The 21,632-nt window shown below is 45.6% G+C and overlaps 8 non-coding genes and 1 pseudogene across 8 annotated transcripts; all 9 read right to left on the bottom strand.

Annotated features, from left to right (window-relative positions):
* Positions 1 to 248: 248 nt before the first annotated feature.
* On the bottom strand, positions 249 to 439 carry LOC141214265 (U2 spliceosomal RNA). Its single transcript, XR_012283532.1, has one exon. It is a non-coding gene; the product is annotated as a U2 spliceosomal RNA (small nuclear RNA).
* A 1,115-nt stretch (positions 440 to 1,554) lies between these two features.
* Positions 1,555 to 1,745, bottom strand: LOC141214264 (U2 spliceosomal RNA). The gene has a single exon (XR_012283531.1). It is a non-coding gene; the product is annotated as a U2 spliceosomal RNA (small nuclear RNA).
* A 6,200-nt stretch (positions 1,746 to 7,945) lies between these two features.
* On the bottom strand, positions 7,946 to 8,136 carry LOC141214263 (U2 spliceosomal RNA). Its single transcript, XR_012283530.1, has one exon. It is a non-coding gene; the product is annotated as a U2 spliceosomal RNA (small nuclear RNA).
* Positions 8,137 to 9,254: 1,118 nt separating this feature from the next.
* LOC141214262 (U2 spliceosomal RNA) lies at positions 9,255 to 9,445 on the bottom strand. The gene has a single exon (XR_012283529.1). It is a non-coding gene; the product is annotated as a U2 spliceosomal RNA (small nuclear RNA).
* A 1,115-nt stretch (positions 9,446 to 10,560) lies between these two features.
* Positions 10,561 to 10,751, bottom strand: LOC141214260 (U2 spliceosomal RNA). Its single transcript, XR_012283527.1, has one exon. It is a non-coding gene; the product is annotated as a U2 spliceosomal RNA (small nuclear RNA).
* A 1,115-nt stretch (positions 10,752 to 11,866) lies between these two features.
* On the bottom strand, positions 11,867 to 12,057 carry LOC141214258 (U2 spliceosomal RNA). Its single transcript, XR_012283526.1, has one exon. It is a non-coding gene; the product is annotated as a U2 spliceosomal RNA (small nuclear RNA).
* Positions 12,058 to 13,175: 1,118 nt separating this feature from the next.
* LOC141214257 (U2 spliceosomal RNA) lies at positions 13,176 to 13,366 on the bottom strand. The gene has a single exon (XR_012283525.1). It is a non-coding gene; the product is annotated as a U2 spliceosomal RNA (small nuclear RNA).
* Positions 13,367 to 14,479: 1,113 nt separating this feature from the next.
* LOC141214373 (U2 spliceosomal RNA) lies at positions 14,480 to 14,702 on the bottom strand (annotated as a pseudogene).
* A 6,384-nt stretch (positions 14,703 to 21,086) lies between these two features.
* On the bottom strand, positions 21,087 to 21,276 carry LOC141214364 (U2 spliceosomal RNA). The gene has a single exon (XR_012283629.1). It is a non-coding gene; the product is annotated as a U2 spliceosomal RNA (small nuclear RNA).
* Positions 21,277 to 21,632: the final 356 nt, after the last annotated feature.

The raw sequence follows: 21,632 nt of genomic DNA, 5'->3' as shown, positions 1-21,632 counted from the left end.
CCAAAAGGAAGTAAAAAAGGAGAGCTAGAAAGATAGCATTGCATCACATTACATGGCAATGCAATGCACAGTTGCTGAAGTTGAACCAAAATGAGCTTGTAATCTGGCTTCTGCAACTTTGAACATGAAAAATCCAATGAGGAGAAGAAAAGCAAAGCCAAAGAGTCCATCCCAAAATCCGACAAACAAGCAAAATGAACAAAAAACATTGAATTCAATTCTTTCTGATTTTAGAAACTGCATTAAAGAAGGGGTGCACCGGTCCTGGAGATACTGCAATACCAGGTCAATGCGTGGAGTGGACAGAGCAAGCTCTTTTTCCATCTCCCTGTTCTAAAAATCCATTTAATATATGGTCCCCAGATAGGGGACGTATCAGATATTAAACTGATAAGAACAGATACTACACTTGATCTTAGCCAAAAGGCCGAGAAGCGATAACCAGAATTGGTTTCAAACTACGGAGCCACCCAAGGATCCTGAAAAGTCCATTTGTGGAGATGAGCTCCTGGACTCCCGTTAAGAAGACATGTTGTCAACCTCTAGATCCCTTACATGCCTGCACTTTTCGGCTTGCTGCTGCTGCAATCCACGCGTTTTAGATCTGCATAACTCCACCTCTTTAAACACAGCACCTTCACCCCCTGCTGTTCCCACCCGCCTCAACACCGTTGGAAGGGAGGAGAACCAATTAAGGCGGGGGGTGGGGTGGAACGAGCAGCTGTCTACCCTTAGCAGGAGGGCTCCTGATTACATACCTCTCCTGCTGCTGCTGCTGCTGGCTGTCCAGCAGCAGACTGAAGGTGGCTGCTGCTGTGCACAGGTATATAAAGGCTCAGAGCCTATTATGACACGCGCAGCCAGCGTTCCATTGCCACATTCCATCTACTGCAGGCAGGATACCTGGCTGGCTGAATGTCGCTGAGAAGCTCACAGAGACCGCCATAAGCAACAGTTTAACAGAATGCCACAGACTAATCAACCAAACTTTTTGGGTTGGGTTCTCTTTTATAGTCTGCAGGCATTAAATGAAAGAAGTCAGTGTTCCAGCAGAAGGAGACAACGTTTCAGAAAAGGCATTGTAGCAAACCAAAAAAGAAATTTTAAGCGCAGCAGAGTAACCAGCGCACATACCTGTTAGCTCAGGTGAGTTTAAAAGGCTGCTGTTGATAACAAGGGCATTTGCTAAATAGATGGTGTGTGTGCAACAATATACTGAAAGGTCAATTATATTGTGCAGCTTATCTCACCACCTGTAGTTATTTAGGTGAAAGCTCCAAAATGCTTGCCTAATATGTCTGTTTATCCAAAAGGAAGTAAAAAGGGAGAGCTAGAAAGATAGCATTGCATCACATTACATGGCAATGCAATGCACAGTTGCTGAAGTTGAACCAAAATGAGCTTGTAATCTGGCTTCTGCAACTTTGAACATGAAAAATCCAATGAGGAGAAGAAAAGCAAAGCCAAAGAGTCCATCCCAAAATCCGACAAACAAGCAAAATGAACAAAAAACATTGAATTCAATTCTTTCTGATTTTAGAAACTGCATTAAAGAAGGGGTGCACCGGTCCTGGAGATACTGCAATACCAGGTCAATGCGTGGAGTGGACAGAGCAAGCTCTTTTTCCATCTCCCTGTTCTAAAAATCCATTTAATATATGGTCCCCAGATAGGGGACGTATCAGATATTAAACTGATAAGAACAGATACTACACTTGATCTTAGCCAAAAGGCCGAGAAGCGATAACCAGAATTGGTTTCAAACTACGGAGCCACCCAAGGATCCTGAAAAGTCCATTTGTGGAGATGAGCTCCTGGACTCCCGTTAAGAAGACATGTTGTCAACCTCTAGATCCCTTACATGCCTGCACTTTTCGGCTTGCTGCTGCTGCAATCCACGCGTTTTAGATCTGCATAACTCCACCTCTTTAAACACAGCACCTTCACCCCCTGCTGTTCCCACCCGCCTCAACACCGTTGGAAGGGAGGAGAACCAATTAAGGCGGGGGGTGGGGTGGAACGAGCAGCTGTCTACCCTTAGCAGGAGGGCTCCTGATTACATACCTCTCCTGCTGCTGCTGCTGCTGCTGGCTGTCCAGCAGCAGACTGAAGGTGGCTGCTGCTGTGCACAGGTATATAAAGGCTCAGAGCCTATTATGACACGTGTAGCACCCTGAGGATTCGGCTGCTACAGGAGTATTGCACCTCAACCCAGAGGTGTGATATTCCACTCCCGGGCAAGGATGGAGAGTGGAACTGAGCTCGGTAGGCTGCATGCACTACACACATCCCATTTCCGGGGAACAGACCGACGGTACTCCCACTTAGAAATGTGCAGGTACGACCGAGTCTGTTCCTGGCTGGAGTGGGAGGGAGGTGGTACATCCCAAGTAGTGTAGGGGCAGATAGGGGGAGCAGCCTGGGTAAAGTTAGGAGCTCATTGGGTGCTGGTCACCTGAGCTCACACATAGAGGGTGTATATAAGGTGGGCACCAACTAAGAACAGGGTCAGATGCAGAGGATCAGATGCAGAGAGTCAGTCAGCTGCAGAGAACAAGTCAGATGCAGAGGATCAGATGCAGAGAGTCAGTCAGCTGCAGAGAACAAGTCAGGAGCAGAGGAGAGAAGAAAGACAAAGACCCAGAGTGAGAGAGGAGAAAAGAGAGAGACCCAGAGCACAGAAGAGAAGGACTCTGAGATCCCAACTAAAAGCACCGGGTGAAGAGTCGGCATTAGGGTACCGGAACCCAAGCTGGTGGGGGTAAAAACATTCCCCAGCCAGAGACCGGAGACCGTGGGCAGCGTCTGCCACGGTCACCCATCACATCCACCCCGAAGGCACACCACATGAAGGGTCAGGGAACCCAGGGCCAAGGGTGTCCCAACAGAAGGCCCGAGGGAGCTGGACCTAGGTGGATTACTGGTGGGGACGGCCAGAGAACGGGACAGAAAGAGAGCTCAGGGCCACGCTCCGGACTTGTTTGGGGGTTGGCTGGATCCAGGACCTGGTGGACGCAGCACGGCTCGGGTGGTCACTAGCAGCTGGAGTGACCAGTACAACATCTGCAGTAAGTAAACACCCTTAACTGCACAACCCGACTCTGTCTTCACTGCCGTCTGCACTACACCACCACAACCCCCATCCTCTGCGCTTGTCCCCTCTGAGGCTATACCCCTCCCGTTGGGGGTTATCCCACCAAGCTGCGCATCCACCATCAGCCTCAGCGGACCCTGCTGCAGCGGCGGCCACAGTGACCGCATCACAACGGGTGGCGTAGTCGACACAAAAGAACTCTTAATAACATCTGTAGGACTGCCACATAACACTGAGCTTGACGCCCTGGGCACGGGCCGGGTCACAGCCGCTCGGAGACTACAACCCCCCATCTGATCCGGTGCCGGGTATTCCCCTCAAATAGGAATATGTCCCAGGGGGCGCGTCAACTTTGGCGTAGTCGGCAGGATTACGTGCCCGCAGCACCCGGGTACTGCGTGCCTGAAGAAAAGTGCAAGTTTACCTCAGAAAGAAGTCTCCCGCCGGTTCCGGAGGGTCCACGCCATCGGACTCCATCACCAGTCGTTTCCCGCCGATTGTCCGCCATTTCCAACTTGTTCCCGCCATCTGCAGAGTTTCCCGCCACTGGGCGACGCTTCCCGCCAAAACCGCAGATTTCCCGCCTTGGAAGAGCAGGTGACGCCATTATGGGCGTGCCAAAGGAGGGCAAGAGGCCACCTCCCATCGTGGGCCAGGACAGAAAATGGCGCCAAAAGTGGAAACCGCCCCCACCAACAGAGACTGTGATGCTGGAGGTGTCTGTCAGCGTGAAAGAACTACCCCTGGAGCTGACAGTCACCGAGTTGCCCCGGGACCGCCCTCGAAGTGGGAGGAGACGAAAGAAAAGAACGAAGATGGGTGCCGCCTGGAGCAGTCTGGAGCGAGCGCACCCGGAGGCAGGAAGTCTGGAGAGGAGTAGCAGAGAAGCTCACCCGGAGATGTCCAGAGAGCAGAGCAGCACCGGCCCGCTGGCCAGGAGCCTGCTGGAAGAAGAGCAGAGCAGCACCGACCCGTTGGTCAGGAGCCTGCTGGACACCACGACCCCACTAGGCCTAGTGGAGGTCCTTGCACAGCTCCCCCGAGACCGGGAGTGTGCGCAGACTGCCCTGGAGGGCCTCGCACGGAGGATGGCCCGGGTACAGCGCGAGATATTGGCGGAATGGAGCCGGGAGATGGCCCAGCAAGCTGAAACCAAGACGCAAGCTGAAACCAAGACCCGGAGCACGCCAGCCGAGATGAGGAAGGAGACCGCCTCTGAGGATGGCGCGGGAGGACCCAAGGCCGGAGACGGCGCCGAGGAGGGAGCCGAACGAGTGGAGGCAGGTAAAGGGGACGCCTATACCCCAAGCCGTGACACCGCTTACCTGCCCCAGCTCCCCGTCGCAGAGCCCGAAAGTCCCCCTGCTGTGCCCGAAAACGCCATGTCACCGACGCAGACTAGGCCCCAACCGGAAGCCGCCGCCGCGACCCCTGTGACGTCACACGCCTCGACCCCGAGCGTGACCAAGCAGGAAGTACCACCAGCCTGGTCGCAGGGCCTAGAATTCCCGGGCGCCGCAACACCAACAGCGCCCCCTACCTCTGCGGAGCCTCCGGCCTGGTCACAAGGCCAGGTAGCCCAGGGCGCCGCCGTATTAACGGTGCCCTTCACCTTCCAGGTGCCCCAGGCCTGGCCGCAAGGCCTGGGCAACCCGGGCGCCACCACCACCGCGCCCGCACCCGTAAAACCAAGGGTGCCGCGTCTGGGAGAGGACTTGTTTGCCCAGCACACGTGGCCGGACGGGCAGCCTTTCATCTGGCCCCAGAAGTATTACGAACTGGAGCACCAGAGGAGGGTTGGGGCCATGTGTGCACCCCTGATTCCGGCTCCGAAGCCCGTAATAAGGATCTCGCCCCCGCTAGCGGAAGCACAGTTTGAGTGGGACCCCACCGGAGAAGATCTAATGGGGTTCACTCAGGAAACTAGGGCAGCTGCAGCAGAGCTTGCGGAGTGCTGCCGCCAACAGCTCGAGGAGTTTGCGAGGGAGCGGAGAGAGAGGCGGGTCCGGGAACAACAGGCCCAAATAAGGAGCGCCGAGCAAAAGAGCCGGACCAGGAGGGACCCCCGTGCAGCGCACAGTCCCCGTACCACCGGGACTGTAATCAAGTTTAACCAGCAGCACGGGTGGGGCTTCATCAGAGACAACAACACCCCCGGCGACGTCTTTGTCACGCGCAGAGACGTGGAGTCCCATCTGCCGGAGGGGCACAGAGGTCGTGACCTCTACATCGGAGACGAGGTCACCTTCACCCGGCACAAGTGTGCCAAAGGACCTTACGCCCTCCACGTACACCGCCTGACGGAGGAGGAGTTGCGGTGCGAGGAGGAGGAGCAAGAGGACCCGGACGGGTCTGAAGTAACAACCAGCTGTAAGCAAAGAGCAGGAGGAAGACGCCGTTGAGTGCGGCAGAGAAGTGATGTAAATAGTTACCCGACCGGGTACCAAAGAAACTGTTGATACTTATATATAGTCCCCGTTGGGACCAGCTGAGTGAACTGTTTACCCGTTAACCCCTTAATCCCACAGGCTGAGGACTGTGAGCAGCCATTCCCTTCCCTCTACCTGGCCGAGGACTGAGAGCGGCCAACTTCCCCTGTATATAGTTGCGCGTCCTAAAGCGCCCCCTACCGGTTTTATAGTAAAACCAGTTTTTCTAAGAGACTGTCGCACTTTTCCCGGACACACGTTGCACAGTGTCCGGAGGAGGAACCTGAAACAAGAGACGACGAGAATGTTTATATGAAAAGTTTTATATATATAATGTTTTATATGTTTTATTATGTTTATATGAAAAAAAAAAAATTTGTATGTTTTGGTGTTTTTGTCTTTACAGCCCGAGGACGTGCTGTGGTTTACCAGGGGGGAATGTAGCACCCTGAGGATTCGGCTGCTACAGGAGTATTGCACCTCAACCCAGAGGTGTGATATTCCACTCCCGGGCAAGGATGGAGAGTGGAACTGAGCTCGGTAGGCTGCATGCACTACACACATCCCATTTCCGGGGAACAGACCGACGGTACTCCCACTTAGAAATGTGCAGGTACGACCGAGTCTGTTCCTGGCTGGAGTGGGAGGGAGGTGGTACATCCCAAGTAGTGTAGGGGCAGATAGGGGGAGCAGCCTGGGTAAAGTTAGGAGCTCATTGGGTGCTGGTCACCTGAGCTCACACATAGAGGGTGTATATAAGGTGGGCACCAACTAAGAACAGGGTCAGATGCAGAGGATCAGATGCAGAGAGTCAGTCAGCTGCAGAGAACAAGTCAGATGCAGAGGATCAGATGCAGAGAGTCAGTCAGCTGCAGAGAACAAGTCAGGAGCAGAGGAGAGAAGAAAGACAAAGACCCAGAGTGAGAGAGGAGAAAAGAGAGAGACCCAGAGCACAGAAGAGAAGGACTCTGAGATCCCAACTAAAAGCACCGGGTGAAGAGTCGGCATCAGGGTACCGGAACCCAAGCTGGTGGGGGTAAAAACATTCCCCAGCCAGAGACCGGAGACCGTGGGCAGCGTCTGCCACGGTCACCCATCACATCCACCCCGAAGGCACACCACATGAAGGGTCAGGGAACCCAGGGCCAAGGGTGTCCCAACAGAAGGCCCGAGGGAGCTGGACCTAGGTGGATTACTGGTGGGGACGGCCAGAGAACGGGACAGAAAGAGAGCTCAGGGCCACGCTCCGGACTTGTTTGGGGGTTGGCTGGATCCAGGACCTGGTGGACGCAGCACGGCTCGGGTGGTCACTAGCAGCTGGAGTGACCAGTACAACATCTGCAGTAAGTAAACACCCTTAACTGCACAACCCGACTCTGTCTTCACTGCCGTCTGCACTACACCACCACAACCCCCATCCTCTGCGCCTGTCCCCTCTGAGGCTATACCCCTCCCGTTGGGGGTTATCCCACCAAGCTGCGCATCCACCATCAGCCTCAGCGGACCCTGTTGCAGCGGCGGCCACAGTGACCGCATCACAACGGGTGGCGTAGTCGACACAAAAGAACTCTTAATAACATCTGTAGGACTGCCACATAACACTGAGCTTGACGCCCTGGGCACGGGCCGGGTCACAGCCGCTCGGAGACTACAACCCCCCATCTGATCCGGTGCCGGGTATTCCCCTCAAATAGGAATATGTCCCAGGGGGCGCGTCAACACGCGCAGCCAGCGTTCCATTGCCACATTCCATCTACTGCAGGCAGGATACCTGGCTGGCTGAATGTCGCTGAGAAGCTCACAGAGACCGCCATAAGCAACAGTTTAACAGAATGCCACAGACTAATCAACCAAACTTTTTGGGTTGGGTTCTCTTTTATAGTCTGCAGGCATTAAATGAAAGAAGTCAGTGTTCCAGCAGAAGGAGACAACGTTTCAGAAAAGGCATTGTAGCAAACCAAAAAAGAAATTTTAAGCGCAGCAGAGTAACCAGCGCACATACCTGTTAGCTCAGGTGAGTTTAAAAGGCTGCTGTTGATAACAAGGGCATTTGCTAAATAGATGGTGTGTGTGCAACAATATACTGAAAGGTCAATTATATTGTGCAGCTTATCTCACCACCTGTAGTTATTTAGGTGAAAGCTCCAAAATGCTTGCCTAATATGTCTGTTTATCCAAAAGGAAGTAAAAAGGGAGAGCTAGAAAGATAGCATTGCATCACATTACATGGCAATGCAATGCACAGTTGCTGAAGTTGAACCAAAATGAGCTTGTAATCTGGCTTCTGCAACTTTGAACATGAAAAATCCAATGAGGAGAAGAAAAGCAAAGCCAAAGAGTCCATCCCAAAATCCGACAAACAAGCAAAATGAACAAAAAACATTGAATTCAATTCTTTCTGATTTTAGAAACTGCATTAAAGAAGGGGTGCACCGGTCCTGGAGATACTGCAATACCAGGTCAATGCGTGGAGTGGACAGAGCAAGCTCTTTTTCCATCTCCCTGTTCTAAAAATCCATTTAATATATGGTCCCCAGATAGGGGACGTATCAGATATTAAACTGATAAGAACAGATACTACACTTGATCTTAGCCAAAAGGCCGAGAAGCGATAACCAGAATTGGTTTCAAACTACGGAGCCACCCAAGGATCCTGAAAAGTCCATTTGTGGAGATGAGCTCCTGGACTCCCGTTAAGAAGACATGTTGTCAACCTCTAGATCCCTTACATGCCTGCACTTTTCGGCTTGCTGCTGCTGCAATCCACGCGTTTTAGATCTGCATAACTCCACCTCTTTAAACACAGCACCTTCACCCCCTGCTGTTCCCACCCGCCTCAACACCGTTGGAAGGGAGGAGAACCAATTAAGGCGGGGGGTGGGGTGGAACGAGCAGCTGTCTACCCTTAGCAGGAGGGCTCCTGATTACATACCTCTCCTGCTGCTGCTGCTGCTGCTGGCTGTCCAGCAGCAGACTGAAGGTGGCTGCTGCTGTGCACAGGTATATAAAGGCTCAGAGCCTATTATGACACGCGCAGCCAGCGTTCCATTGCCACATTCCATCTACTGCAGGCAGGATACCTGGCTGGCTGAATGTCGCTGAGAAGCTCACAGAGACCGCCATAAGCAACAGTTTAACAGAATGCCACAGACTAATCAACCAAACTTTTTGGGTTGGGTTCTCTTTTATAGTCTGCAGGCATTAAATGAAAGAAGTCAGTGTTCCAGCAGAGGGAGACAACGTTTCAGAAAAGGCATTGTAGCAAACCAAAAAAGAAATTTTAAGCGCAGCAGAGTAACCAGCGCACATACCTGTTAGCTCAGGTGAGTTTAAAAGGCTGCTGTTGATAACAAGGGCATTTGCTAAATAGATGGTGTGTGTGCAACAATATACTGAAAGGTCAATTATATTGTGCAGCTTATCTCACCACCTGTAGTTATTTAGGTGAAAGCTCCAAAATGCTTGCCTAATATGTCTGTTTATCCAAAAGGAAGTAAAAAGGGAGAGCTAGAAAGATAGCATTGCATCACATTACATGGCAATGCAATGCACAGTTGCTGAAGTTGAACCAAAATGAGCTTGTAATCTGGCTTCTGCAACTTTGAACATGAAAAATCCAATGAGGAGAAGAAAAGCAAAGCCAAAGAGTCCATCCCAAAATCCGACAAACAAGCAAAATGAACAAAAAACATTGAATTCAATTCTTTCTGATTTTAGAAACTGCATTAAAGAAGGGGTGCACCGGTCCTGGAGATACTGCAATACCAGGTCAATGCGTGGAGTGGACAGAGCAAGCTCTTTTTCCATCTCCCTGTTCTAAAAATCCATTTAATATATGGTCCCCAGATAGGGGACGTATCAGATATTAAACTGATAAGAACAGATACTACACTTGATCTTAGCCAAAAGGCCGAGAAGCGATAACCAGAATTGGTTTCAAACTACGGAGCCACCCAAGGATCCTGAAAAGTCCATTTGTGGAGATGAGCTCCTGGACTCCCGTTAAGAAGACATGTTGTCAACCTCTAGATCCCTTACATGCCTGCACTTTTCGGCTTGCTGCTGCTGCAATCCACGCGTTTTAGATCTGCATAACTCCACCTCTTTAAACACAGCACCTTCACCCCCTGCTGTTCCCACCCGCCTCAACACAGTTGGAAGGGAGGAGAACCAATTAAGGCGGGGGGTGGGGTGGAACGAGCAGCTGTCTACCCTTAGCAGGAGGGCTCCTGATTACATACCTCTCCTGCTGCTGCTGCTGCTGGCTGTCCAGCAGCAGACTGAAGGTGGCTGCTGCTGTGCACAGGTATATAAAGGCTCGGAGCCTATTATGACACGCGCAGCCAGCGTTCCATTGCCACATTCCATCTACTGCAGGCAGGATACCTGGCTGGCTGAATGTCGCTGAGAAGCTCACAGAGACCGCCATAAGCAACAGTTTAACAGAATGCCACAGACTAATCAACCAAACTTTTTGGGTTGGGTTCTCTTTTATAGTCTGCAGGCATTAAATGAAAGAAGTCAGTGTTCCAGCAGAAGGAGACAACGTTTCAGAAAAGGCATTGTAGCAAACCAAAAAAGAAATTTTAAGCGCAGCAGAGTAACCAGCGCACATACCTGTTAGCTCAGGTGAGTTTAAAAGGCTGCTGTTGATAACAAGGGCATTTGCTAAATAGATGGTGTGTGTGCAACAATATACTGAAAGGTCAATTATATTGTGCAGCTTATCTCACCACCTGTAGTTATTTAGGTGAAAGCTCCAAAATGCTTGCCTAATATGTCTGTTTATCCAAAAGGAAGTAAAAAGGGAGAGCTAGAAAGATAGCATTGCATCACATTACATGGCAATGCAATGCACAGTTGCTGAAGTTGAACCAAAATGAGCTTGTAATCTGGCTTCTGCAACTTTGAACATGAAAAATCCAATGAGGAGAAGAAAAGCAAAGCCAAAGAGTCCATCCCAAAATCCGACAAACAAGCAAAATGAACAAAAAACATTGAATTCAATTCTTTCTGATTTTAGAAACTGCATTAAAGAAGGGGTGCACCGGTCCTGGAGATACTGCAATACCAGGTCAATGCGTGGAGTGGACAGAGCAAGCTCTTTTTCCATCTCCCTGTTCTAAAAATCCATTTAATATATGGTCCCCAGATAGGGGACGTATCAGATATTAAACTGATAAGAACAGATACTACACTTGATCTTAGCCAAAAGGCCGAGAAGCGATAACCAGAATTGGTTTCAAACTACGGAGCCACCCAAGGATCCTGAAAAGTCCATTTGTGGAGATGAGCTCCTGGACTCCCGTTAAGAAGACATGTTGTCAACCTCTAGATCCCTTACATGCCTGCACTTTTCGGCTTGCTGCTGCTGCAATCCACGCGTTTTAGATCTGCATAACTCCACCTCTTTAAACACAGCACCTTCACCCCCTGCTGTTCCCACCCGCCTCAACACCGTTGGAAGGGAGGAGAACCAATTAAGGCGGGGGGTGGGGTGGAACGAGCAGCTGTCTACCCTTAGCAGGAGGGCTCCTGATTACATACCTCTCCTGCTGCTGCTGCTGCTGGCTGTCCAGCAGCAGACTGAAGGTGGCTGCTGCTGTGCACAGGTATATAAAGGCTCAGAGCCTATTATGACACGCGCAGCCAGCGTTCCATTGCCACATTCCATCTACTGCAGGCAGGATACCTGGCTGGCTGAATGTCGCTGAGAAGCTCACAGAGACCGCCATAAGCAACAGTTTAACAGAATGCCACAGACTAATCAACCAAACTTTTTGGGTTGGGTTCTCTTTTATAGTCTGCAGGCATTAAATGAAAGAAGTCAGTGTTCCAGCAGAAGGAGACAACGTTTCAGAAAAGGCATTGTAGCAAACCAAAAAAGAAATTTTAAGCGCAGCAGAGTAACCAGCGCACATACCTGTTAGCTCAGGTGAGTTTAAAAGGCTGCTGTTGATAACAAGGGCATTTGCTAAATAGATGGTGTGTGTGCAACAATATACTGAAAGGTCAATTATATTGTGCAGCTTATCTCACCACCTGTAGTTATTTAGGTGAAAGCTCCAAAATGCTTGCCTAATATGTCTGTTTATCCAAAAGGAAGTAAAAAGGGAGAGCTAGAAAGATAGCATTGCATCACATTACATGGCAATGCAATGCACAGTTGCTGAAGTTGAACCAAAATGAGCTTGTAATCTGGCTTCTGCAACTTTGAACATGAAAAATCCAATGAGGAGAAGAAAAGCAAAGCCAAAGAGTCCATCCCAAAATCCGACAAACAAGCAAAATGAACAAAAAACATTGAATTCAATTCTTTCTGATTTTAGAAACTGCATTAAAGAAGGGGTGCACCGGTCCTGGAGATACTGCAATACCAGGTCAATGCGTGGAGTGGACAGAGCAAGCTCTTTTTCCATCTCCCTGTTCTAAAAATCCATTTAATATATGGTCCCCAGATAGGGGACGTATCAGATATTAAACTGATAAGAACAGATACTACACTTGATCTTAGCCAAAAGGCCGAGAAGCGATAACCAGAATTGGTTTCAAACTACGGAGCCACCCAAGGATCCTGAAAAGTCCATTTGTGGAGATGAGCTCCTGGACTCCCGTTAAGAAGACATGTTGTCAACCTCTAGATCCCTTACATGCCTGCACTTTTCGGCTTGCTGCTGCTGCAATCCACGCGTTTTAGATCTGCATAACTCCACCTCTTTAAACACAGCACCTTCACCCCCTGCTGTTCCCACCCGCCTCAACACCGTTGGAAGGGAGGAGAACCAATTAAGGCGGGGGGTGGGGTGGAACGAGCAGCTGTCTACCCTTAGCAGGAGGGCTCCTGATTACATACCTCTCCTGCTGCTGCTGCTGCTGCTGGCTGTCCAGCAGCAGACTGAAGGTGGCTGCTGCTGTGCACAGGTATATAAAGGCTCAGAGCCTATTATGACACGCGCAGCCAGCGTTCCATTGCCACATTCCATCTACTGCAGGCAGGATACCTGGCTGGCTGAATGTCGCTGAGAAGCTCACAGAGACCGCCATAAGCAACAGTTTAACAGAATGCCACAGACTAATCAACCAAACTTTTTGGGTTGGGTTCTCTTTTATAGTCTGCAGGCATTAAATGAAAGAAGTCAGTGTTCCAGCAGAAGGAGACAACGTTTCAGAAAAGGCATTGTAGCAAACCAAAAAAGAAATTTTAAGCGCAGCAGAGTAACCAGCGCACATACCTGTTAGCTCAGGTGAGTTTAAAAGGCTGCTGTTGATAACAAGGGCATTTGCTAAATAGATGGTGTGTGTGCAACAATATACTGAAAGGTCAATTATATTGTGCAGCTTATCTCACCACCTGTAGTTATTTAGGTGAAAGCTCCAAAATGCTTGCCTAATATGTCTGTTTATCCAAAAGGAAGTAAAAAGGGAGAGCTAGAAAGATAGCATTGCATCACATTACATGGCAATGCAATGCACAGTTGCTGAAGTTGAACCAAAATGAGCTTGTAATCTGGCTTCTGCAACTTTGAACATGAAAAATCCAATGAGGAGAAGAAAAGCAAAGCCAAAGAGTCCATCCCAAAATCCGACAAACAAGCAAAATGAACAAAAAACATTGAATTCAATTCTTTCTGATTTTAGAAACTGCATTAAAGAAGGGGTGCACCGGTCCTGGAGATACTGCAATACCAGGTCAATGCGTGGAGTGGACAGAGCAAGCTCTTTTTCCATCTCCCTGTTCTAAAAATCCATTTAATATATGGTCCCCAGATAGGGGACGTATCAGATATTAAACTGATAAGAACAGATACTACACTTGATCTTAGCCAAAAGGCCGAGAAGCGATAACCAGAATTGGTTTCAAACTACGGAGCCACCCAAGGATCCTGAAAAGTCCATTTGTGGAGATGAGCTCCTGGACTCCCGTTAAGAAGACATGTTGTCAACCTCTAGATCCCTTACATGCCTGCACTTTTCGGCTTGCTGCTGCTGCAATCCACGCGTTTTAGATCTGCATAACTCCACCTCTTTAAACACAGCACCTTCACCCCCTGCTGTTCCCACCCGCCTCAACACCGTTGGAAGGGAGGAGAACCAATTAAGGCGGGGGGTGGGGTGGAACGAGCAGCTGTCTACCCTTAGCAGGAGGGCTCCTGATTACATACCTCTCCTGCTGCTGCTGCTGCTGGCTGTCCAGCAGCAGACTGAAGGTGGCTGCTGCTGTGCACAGGTATATAAAGGCTCAGAGCCTATTATGACACGCGCAGCCAGCGTTCCATTGCCACATTCCATCTACTGCAGGCAGGATACCTGGCTGGCTGAATGTCGCTGAGAAGCTCACAGAGACCGCCATAAGCAACAGTTTAACAGAATGCCACAGACTAATCAACCAAACTTTTTGGGTTGGGTTCTCTTTTATAGTCTGCAGGCATTAAATGAAAGAAGTCAGTGTTCCAGCAGAAGGAGACAACGTTTCAGAAAAGGCATTGTAGCAAACCAAAAAAGAAATTTTAAGCGCAGCAGAGTAACCAGCGCACATACCTGTTAGCTCAGGTGAGTTTAAAAGGCTGCTGTTGATAACAAGGGCATTTGCTAAATAGATGGTGTGTGCAACAATATACTGAAAGGTCAATTATATTGTGCAGCTTATCTCACCACCTGTAGTTATTTAGGTGAAAGCTCCAAAATGCTTGCCTAATATGTCTGTTTATCCAAAAGGAAGTAAAAAGGGAGAGCTAGAAAGATAGCATTGCATCACATTACATGGCAATGCAATGCACAGTTGCTGAAGTTGAACCAAAATGAGCTTGTAATCTGGCTTCTGCAACTTTGAACATGAAAAATCCAATGAGGAGAAGAAAAGCAAAGCCAAAGAGTCCATCCCAAAATCCGACAAACAAGCAAAATGAACAAAAAACATTGAATTCAATTCTTTCTGATTTTAGAAACTGCATTAAAGAAGGGGTGCACCGGTCCTGGAGATACTGCAATACCAGGTCAATGCGTGGTGTGGACAGAGCAAGCTCTTTTTCCATCTCCCTGTTCTAAAAATCCATTTAATATATGGTCCCCAGATAGGGGACGTATCAGATATTAAACTGATAAGAACAGATTTTTTTTTTTTTTTTTTTTTTTTTTTTTTAGACTCAGATTACAAAGTCTTGGAATCAACAAAAAGATAAGAAGACTCAAATCCATCATCGTGCATTCTACCAATTTTAATACTTCTCCAAATCTTTTATTTTCTTTTTCTTTTATATATATATATTTATTTATTTTTTCCCTCTTTTTTTTTTTTTTAAAAAATTATATAGTTTTGGCTATTTTTTTTTGTTTGTTTTTGTTTTTGTTTTTTTGTTTTTCCACAGGTTTTCAAAAAATCAAAGCTTACAAGGTAAGTTCATTCCATTTACATTGTTTCCATTTCTCATTTGCTTTCACCTTGCCAAGCGTCATTTTGTCACTCCAGAAATACATGTACAAATAACTTAGACATAATTTAATACACTGGTCGACTGTTACTTCCTTATGTTTAAACACTAAAATGTTCCTTGCTTTCCACAATGCCGCCTTCACACATGCAATAATAATCCATACAATTTTAAAATCCTCCTCTCTTATCCCCATCCCATAAAATACTCTGTAAAAATCCAAAAAATTAACAGTACTCACAGCTCTCACTATATTGCACACTTTCCTCCATATTGTCTGTGCAAAATTACAATTCCAGAAGATGTGCATGGGTGTTTCACTATTCCCACACCTGGATCTTGGGCACACTTCAGATCTTACCAACCCACGCCTGTGTTGGAACTCACGGGTTGGCAGGCAGTCTTTTACTATACACCAGAGTAAATCCCTGTGTTCATTAGATAACACACTATAATTTACATTCATCCAGATTCTTTCCACAATTTTGAATGAAAAATGTTCCACAGGACTGATACCTATTCTCTCTTCCAGGATTTTTAGGATTTTTTTATGGCATTTAAGAACATTTATTTCGACCATCTTAAGTTTAAAATCTCTTAAAATTTTTTCTAAAACAATATAATTTCCTGGAGGTAAAAACCTATAAGGCCTATTTAGAGACATCTCCAACCATTTATAATTTCTAATATAGAAACCTAAATTATATATAGAAAACAACTTTAGCTTAGAGCCTGGTCCTAATAAAGTGCATACACAGTTCGCTACATACTTTGCATATAAAAAGGACCTAATATCCGGAAAACCTTTCCCACCTTTTTTCTTTGATTTATATATCTCCTCTCTCTTTACTCTTTCCATCTTGGATCTCCATAAAAAATTAAAACATACCTTAATAACTCTCTTCATGATATTATTGTGGGGGATAAAAACTGTTGAGACATATAAAAACATTGGGAGTAAAACCTGTCTAATAATTAAAATTTTTCCTTCCAGGGTAAGATCTCTCAACTGCCAGAAAGTAATCTTTTTCTTAACTCTTTCCAGCAGAGACTCCCAATTTCTTACATTACCACCTGACTCTGAGAAATAAATACCTAAAATTTTTACTTCATTCATTCTTGTTAATTTACACTCAGAATCTACAATAAAATCACCAACAGTTAAAATACCAGATTTTTCCATGTTAATTTTAAAACCCGATGCGCCCCCAAACCAATCCACTGTTCTTATGGCTCTGTTCATGCTTCTAGTGTCTTTAACTAAAACCGTCACATCATCCATATATGCCACCACTTTAACTTGTTCATTGCAACTCCCGGGAATAAAAAAAACATTGATTACCTTATCTCTCCTAAAAGCTGCTAAAAGTGGTTCAATTGCACAAATAAAAAGAATAGGGGATAAGGGACACCCCTGTTTAACGCCACAGTTTATTTTTACATTATCAGATAAAAAACCATTAATAGATATTTTGCTAAAACATGATTTGTAAAGAGATTTAATACGTTTGCTAAAAACATCCGGGCATCCCATTTTCTCTAAAACTGCAAATAAAAAATCATGGGCAGCTCTATCGTACGCTTTTTCAAAATCCAAAGTAATTAGAGCAAGCTTTTGTTTTCTGTCTAAAACATCCCATAAAACATCCCTGATTAAAATCAATGAGTCGCTGATTCTCCGATTTGGCACTGCACACGTCTGATCCACTTCTATTACTGAGCCGATTACCTTTTTTAATCTATTTGCTAGTAACTTTGCATATACCTTACAGTCCGTATTTAAAAGGGTTATTGGTCTCCAATTTTTAATCAGTTCTTTATTTCCTTTCTTAAATAATAAAACAATAAGACCCTCCCACCACGACTCTGGGACACTAAAAGATGCTTCTGCTTCTAAAATTACTTCATAAAAATCCTCACCCATGATCTCCCATAAACACTTGTAAAATTCAACAGGTAGTCCATCTGCTCCCGGCGTTTTGTTATTTTGTAGCGTATTAATTGTATTAAAAACTTCCTCTTTAGTAAAATTCCCTATTAAAAAAGATTTATCTTCCGCATTAAAATTTTTTTCCAGTCCTTCTAAAAAATGTTTTTTTAGAGACACATCCGTGTTTTTAACAGAAAATAAATCATCATAAAATTCTTTTGCTTTCATCTTCTTCCCCTCCAAACTTGTTTCTCCTTCCAAAACCTTCATATAATCCTTCTTGTCACATATTTTTTTAAAAAAGAATTTTGTGCATTTTTCATCCTCGTCTAAAACTTTTACTCGGGAATTAAAAATAATTTCTTTACCTTTTTCTTTCAGGCAGTTTTGGATCTTTTCTTTTGTTGTTCGGATCGCCTCCTGCAGATCACATCCGTTATTTTCGAGGTGAAAAAAACATTGCAGTTTAGCATTAAGATCATTATAAAAAATACGTTTTGCAGCAGCTTTCTTCTTTCCTTCTTTAATAAAAAATATTTTTACCTCCTTCTTGACAAAATCCCACCAATTAAAAATAGATTTAAAAAACGTTTTTTTTAGCTTCAGTTTTTCATACAGCTTTTTAAAACCTTCCATAACCACCTCGTCTTGTAGTAGGGATACATTAAATTTCCAGTGTGACGGTCTTTTATCCACATCTGATTCTATTTTAAAACTACATTCTATTATTTTATGATCTGAAAAAGGTGTTGAATGCGTTTTAAAACCTGAGCATGTTAGGGCTTGAGATATAAAAATATAATCTATTCTGGATGAAACACCTCTCCCCACCCAAGTGACTTCATGCTCCTTTTTTTGTCCATCTAATGCCCATGTATCTTTAAGATTAAAAGCTGCTAAAATATTTCTAAGACATGAAGCTGACCCATCTTTTACATTTTTTAAATGACAATTAAAATCCCCACCTAAAACTAATGGATCTACTCCAGGTAAAAACAGCTGCAACAGTTCAAACAAATGTAATCTCAAGGCTTTTTCTGCATTTGCATACACATTAAAACACCTCACTTTCTTCCCATTTTTCTGCACATCAATTCTTAAAATCCTCCCAGGGTATATCTCTTCATAATTTACAATCTCCCAATCTTTAGAGCATAAAAACCCCACACCATCACTTTTTGACTCGTTCCCACCAGAAAAGCATAAGTTACCCTTCCATATACCCTGTAAATATTCATAGCTTATTTTTTTTGTCAAATTACATTCTTGTAGAAAGATAAAATCAATATTTTCATTATTTAAAAAATCATATAAAGCAGTTCTCTTATATAGGTCGTTAAACCCCTGAACATTCAGGGACATTGAGCGGATCATCTTCTAACATTTAGTGCAGGGCTCTTCCCTCCGCCCTCATTCTCTACTGCCGGAGAAGATGGGTCTACCTCCAGATCTGATACATCCGAAGATGACACACTCCCCAGCAGACTTGTTGCTTCTAATGCCTTTACTTTCCCACCACATGGTATTCCTTCATTATCACTTCTATCCACACTTCTTTTTAGAGATTTTTCTGTGCAGTCCATTTGTACCTGCGCGCAAGGTAAGCTCTGCGACAGGGAATTAGTAGGAGTGGACTCCACTACTTCTGGAATATCACTTTCCCCTCCACAACTACTCCCTTTACTTAGTGGAGAAATTTCTTGCAACATTTGACTCTTCTCTTCTCTCTTCTGATCTTCTTTCTTCTGTTCTTCTATCTTCTTCTTTTCATTCTTATCTTCTTTCTTCTTATCTTCTTTCTTCTGCTCTTCTCTCTTTTTCCTTTCCATCTGTTTCTTTATCTCCATGGCCCTTTTTTCTATGTCCTCTATCCTCTTCTGTTTTTCCTCTTCCTTCTTTCTCTTCCTTTCTTCCAACTTCCTTTCCTCTTCTTCTTGTGATTTTTTAACCCGTTCCTCCTTCTTCTTCTCCTTCATTGCCCGTCCCTCCTCTTCCTCTTTTCTCTTTCTTTCTGTCTCCTCCTTCTCACTCCTTTCTTTCTCCTCTTCCCCTTTTTCCTCTTCAGCAGCAATGCCTGCTTCCACATCGTCTTTAGCTTCTTGTTGCTGTTCTTCAGGCGATGTGTCCATCTCCTCTACATCCTTTTTCTTATTTTTAGGGCACTCATCCATCTGGTGAGGAGTACCCATGCAACTAAAACACTTGTTACATTCTGCATCCAGATGTCCATATTTTTTACACACACGGCAGTAGTGTGGCATCCCTGGGAAGAATAAATAACCGCGGCTATGGTTGATATAAACCTGCGGCGGAGGTCTGGACACGCCCCCCTCCTCATTCGGGTTCTTCCTAAATGATACCACATACACACGTTTCCCGTTCCACACTCCAAACTGTGTTTCCCCGCGTCTCTTAGGGATGATTTTGTCACAATACATTGATAGGTAACTTTCAACCTCAGAGTCTGTAATAAATGGACTAAACAAATGAATCGTCAGTACTTTCATTGAAAACTGAAAAGAGGGGATTACTTTCACCCCCTCCAGCTCTACCTTCTCTTTATTTACTTCATAAAGAGCGTAGGCACTTTCACACTGCGAGGCTTTATTAAGCGTAACATCATAAAGTCCTCGAGAAAAAAAAGATTGAAAGCAAAAAAGATGCTCCTTGTCGATCTTCAAGAGCTTACAAATAACATTGAAAATAAATTGAGAATCTTTCACCTGCCGGTGGTCAGGAGCAACCACGAACCTGATGGTGTCCTTCAGCGAATGCTCCTCCGAGAAATAATCATTCGGGTTGCTTGCTTGATTCTCCTTCCTTCCTCCAGGGTTTCTCCTTGTCTCCATGATTTTCCTCTTCTTTTCCAGATACCAAGGAAAATATCACACACGGATCGCAGCCTCCACGAAGTTCGTCCTCCCTCCAACACACCGTCCTCCGTAAAGAAAAGGCACTGCAGCTTTAGCACCGATTCCCAAAAGCAGCACTGGATATCTCCAAAGGCCAAGAATCGGTTCTGCCACCACAGTAACCTTCAGCCCAATGTCACAACCCACTACAGATCGTGCCAAAAGGCCGAGAAGCGATAACCAGAATTGGTTTCAAACTACGGAGCCACCCAAGGATCCTGAAAAGTCCATTTGTGGAGATGAGCTCCTGGACTCCCGTTAAGAAGACATGTTGTCAACCTCTAGATCCCTTACATGCCTGCACTTTTCGGCTTGCTGCTGCTGCAATCCACGCGTTTTAGATCTGCATAACTCCACCTCTTTAAACACAGCACCTTCACCCCCTGCTGTTCCCACCCGCCTCAACACCGTTGGAAGGGAGGAGAACCAATTAAGGCGGGGGGTGGGGTGGAACGAGCAGCTGTCTACCCTTAGCAGGAGGGCTCCTGATTACATACCTCTCCTGCTGCTGCTGCTGCTGGCTGTCCAGCAGCAGACTGAAGGTGGCTGCTGCTGTGCACAGGTATATAAAGGCTCAGAGCCTATTATGACACGCGCAGCCAGCGTTCCATTGCCACATTCCATCTACTGCAGGCAGGATACCTGGCTGGCTGAATGTCGCTGAGAAGCTCACAGAGACCGCCATAAGCAACAGTTTAACAGAATGCCACAGACTAATCAACCAAACTTTTTGGGTTGGGTTCTCTTTTATAGTCTGCAGGCATTAAATGAAAGAAGTCAGTGTTCCAGCAGAAGGAGACAACGTTTCAGAAAAGGCATTGTAGCAAACCAAAAAAGAAATTTTAAGCGCAGCAGAGTAACCAGCGCACATACCTGTTAGCTCAGGTGAGTTTAAAAGGCTGCTGTTGATAACAAGGGCATTTGCTAAATAGATGGTGTGTGTGCAACAATATACTGAAAGTTCAGTTATATTGTGCAGCTTATCTCACCACCTGTAGTTATTTAGGTGAAAGCTCCAAAATGCTTGCCTAATATGTCTGTTTATCCAAAAGGAAGTAAAAAGGGAGAGCTAGAAAGATAGCATTGCATCACATTACATGGCAATGCAATGCACAGTTGCTGAAGTTGAACCAAAATGAGCTTGTAATCTGGCTTCTGCAACTTTGAACATGAAAAATCCAATGAGGAGAAGAAAAGCAAAGCCAAAGAGTCCATCCCAAAATCCGACAAACAAGCAAAATGAACAAAAAACATTGAATTCAATTCTTTCTGATTTTAGAAACTGCATTAAAGAAGGGGTGCACCGGTCCTGGAGATACTGCAATACCAGGTCAATGCGTGGAGTGGACAGAGCAAGCTCTTTTTCCATCTCCCTGTTCTAAAAATCCATTTAATATATGGTCCCCAGATAGGGGACGTATCAGATATTAAACTGATAAGAACAGATCAGGTTTCAACATATTTTATTAAGTGCGTAAAAGATGGTTTACAATCAAAAACAACAACACAAACAGTACATTATTAAAACACAGAATTCCACCCATAAAAACCCCATATACGATTGGCATCCCTTCTCCCAATACATTTGACATCCCTCAAGTAATAAATATACATCTGGCTAAAAGCAATTTTAAGACAATCCTTCACAGAAATAGCATCACGTTTAAAAAGTAAAATATTGCGTGCCTTCCAAAGGGCGTCTTTAAAACAGTTAATCATACACCAACATATACAATACTGTTGAGGGGTCGGACATTTAAAAAGGCCATATAAAACATATTCATGGTTAAAATCTCTTAAACCGCAAGTCCATTTTAAAAGAATCCCAACTTTGTGCCA

This window comes from Phyllobates terribilis, unplaced genomic scaffold (genome assembly GCF_046119375.1).
Source record: "Phyllobates terribilis strain yellow unplaced genomic scaffold, ASM4611937v1 Scaffold_217__1_contigs__length_3308461, whole genome shotgun sequence".
Classification (NCBI taxonomy): Eukaryota; Metazoa; Chordata; class Amphibia; order Anura; family Dendrobatidae; genus Phyllobates; species Phyllobates terribilis.
This window is presented reverse-complemented; position numbering and strand designations above follow the sequence as displayed.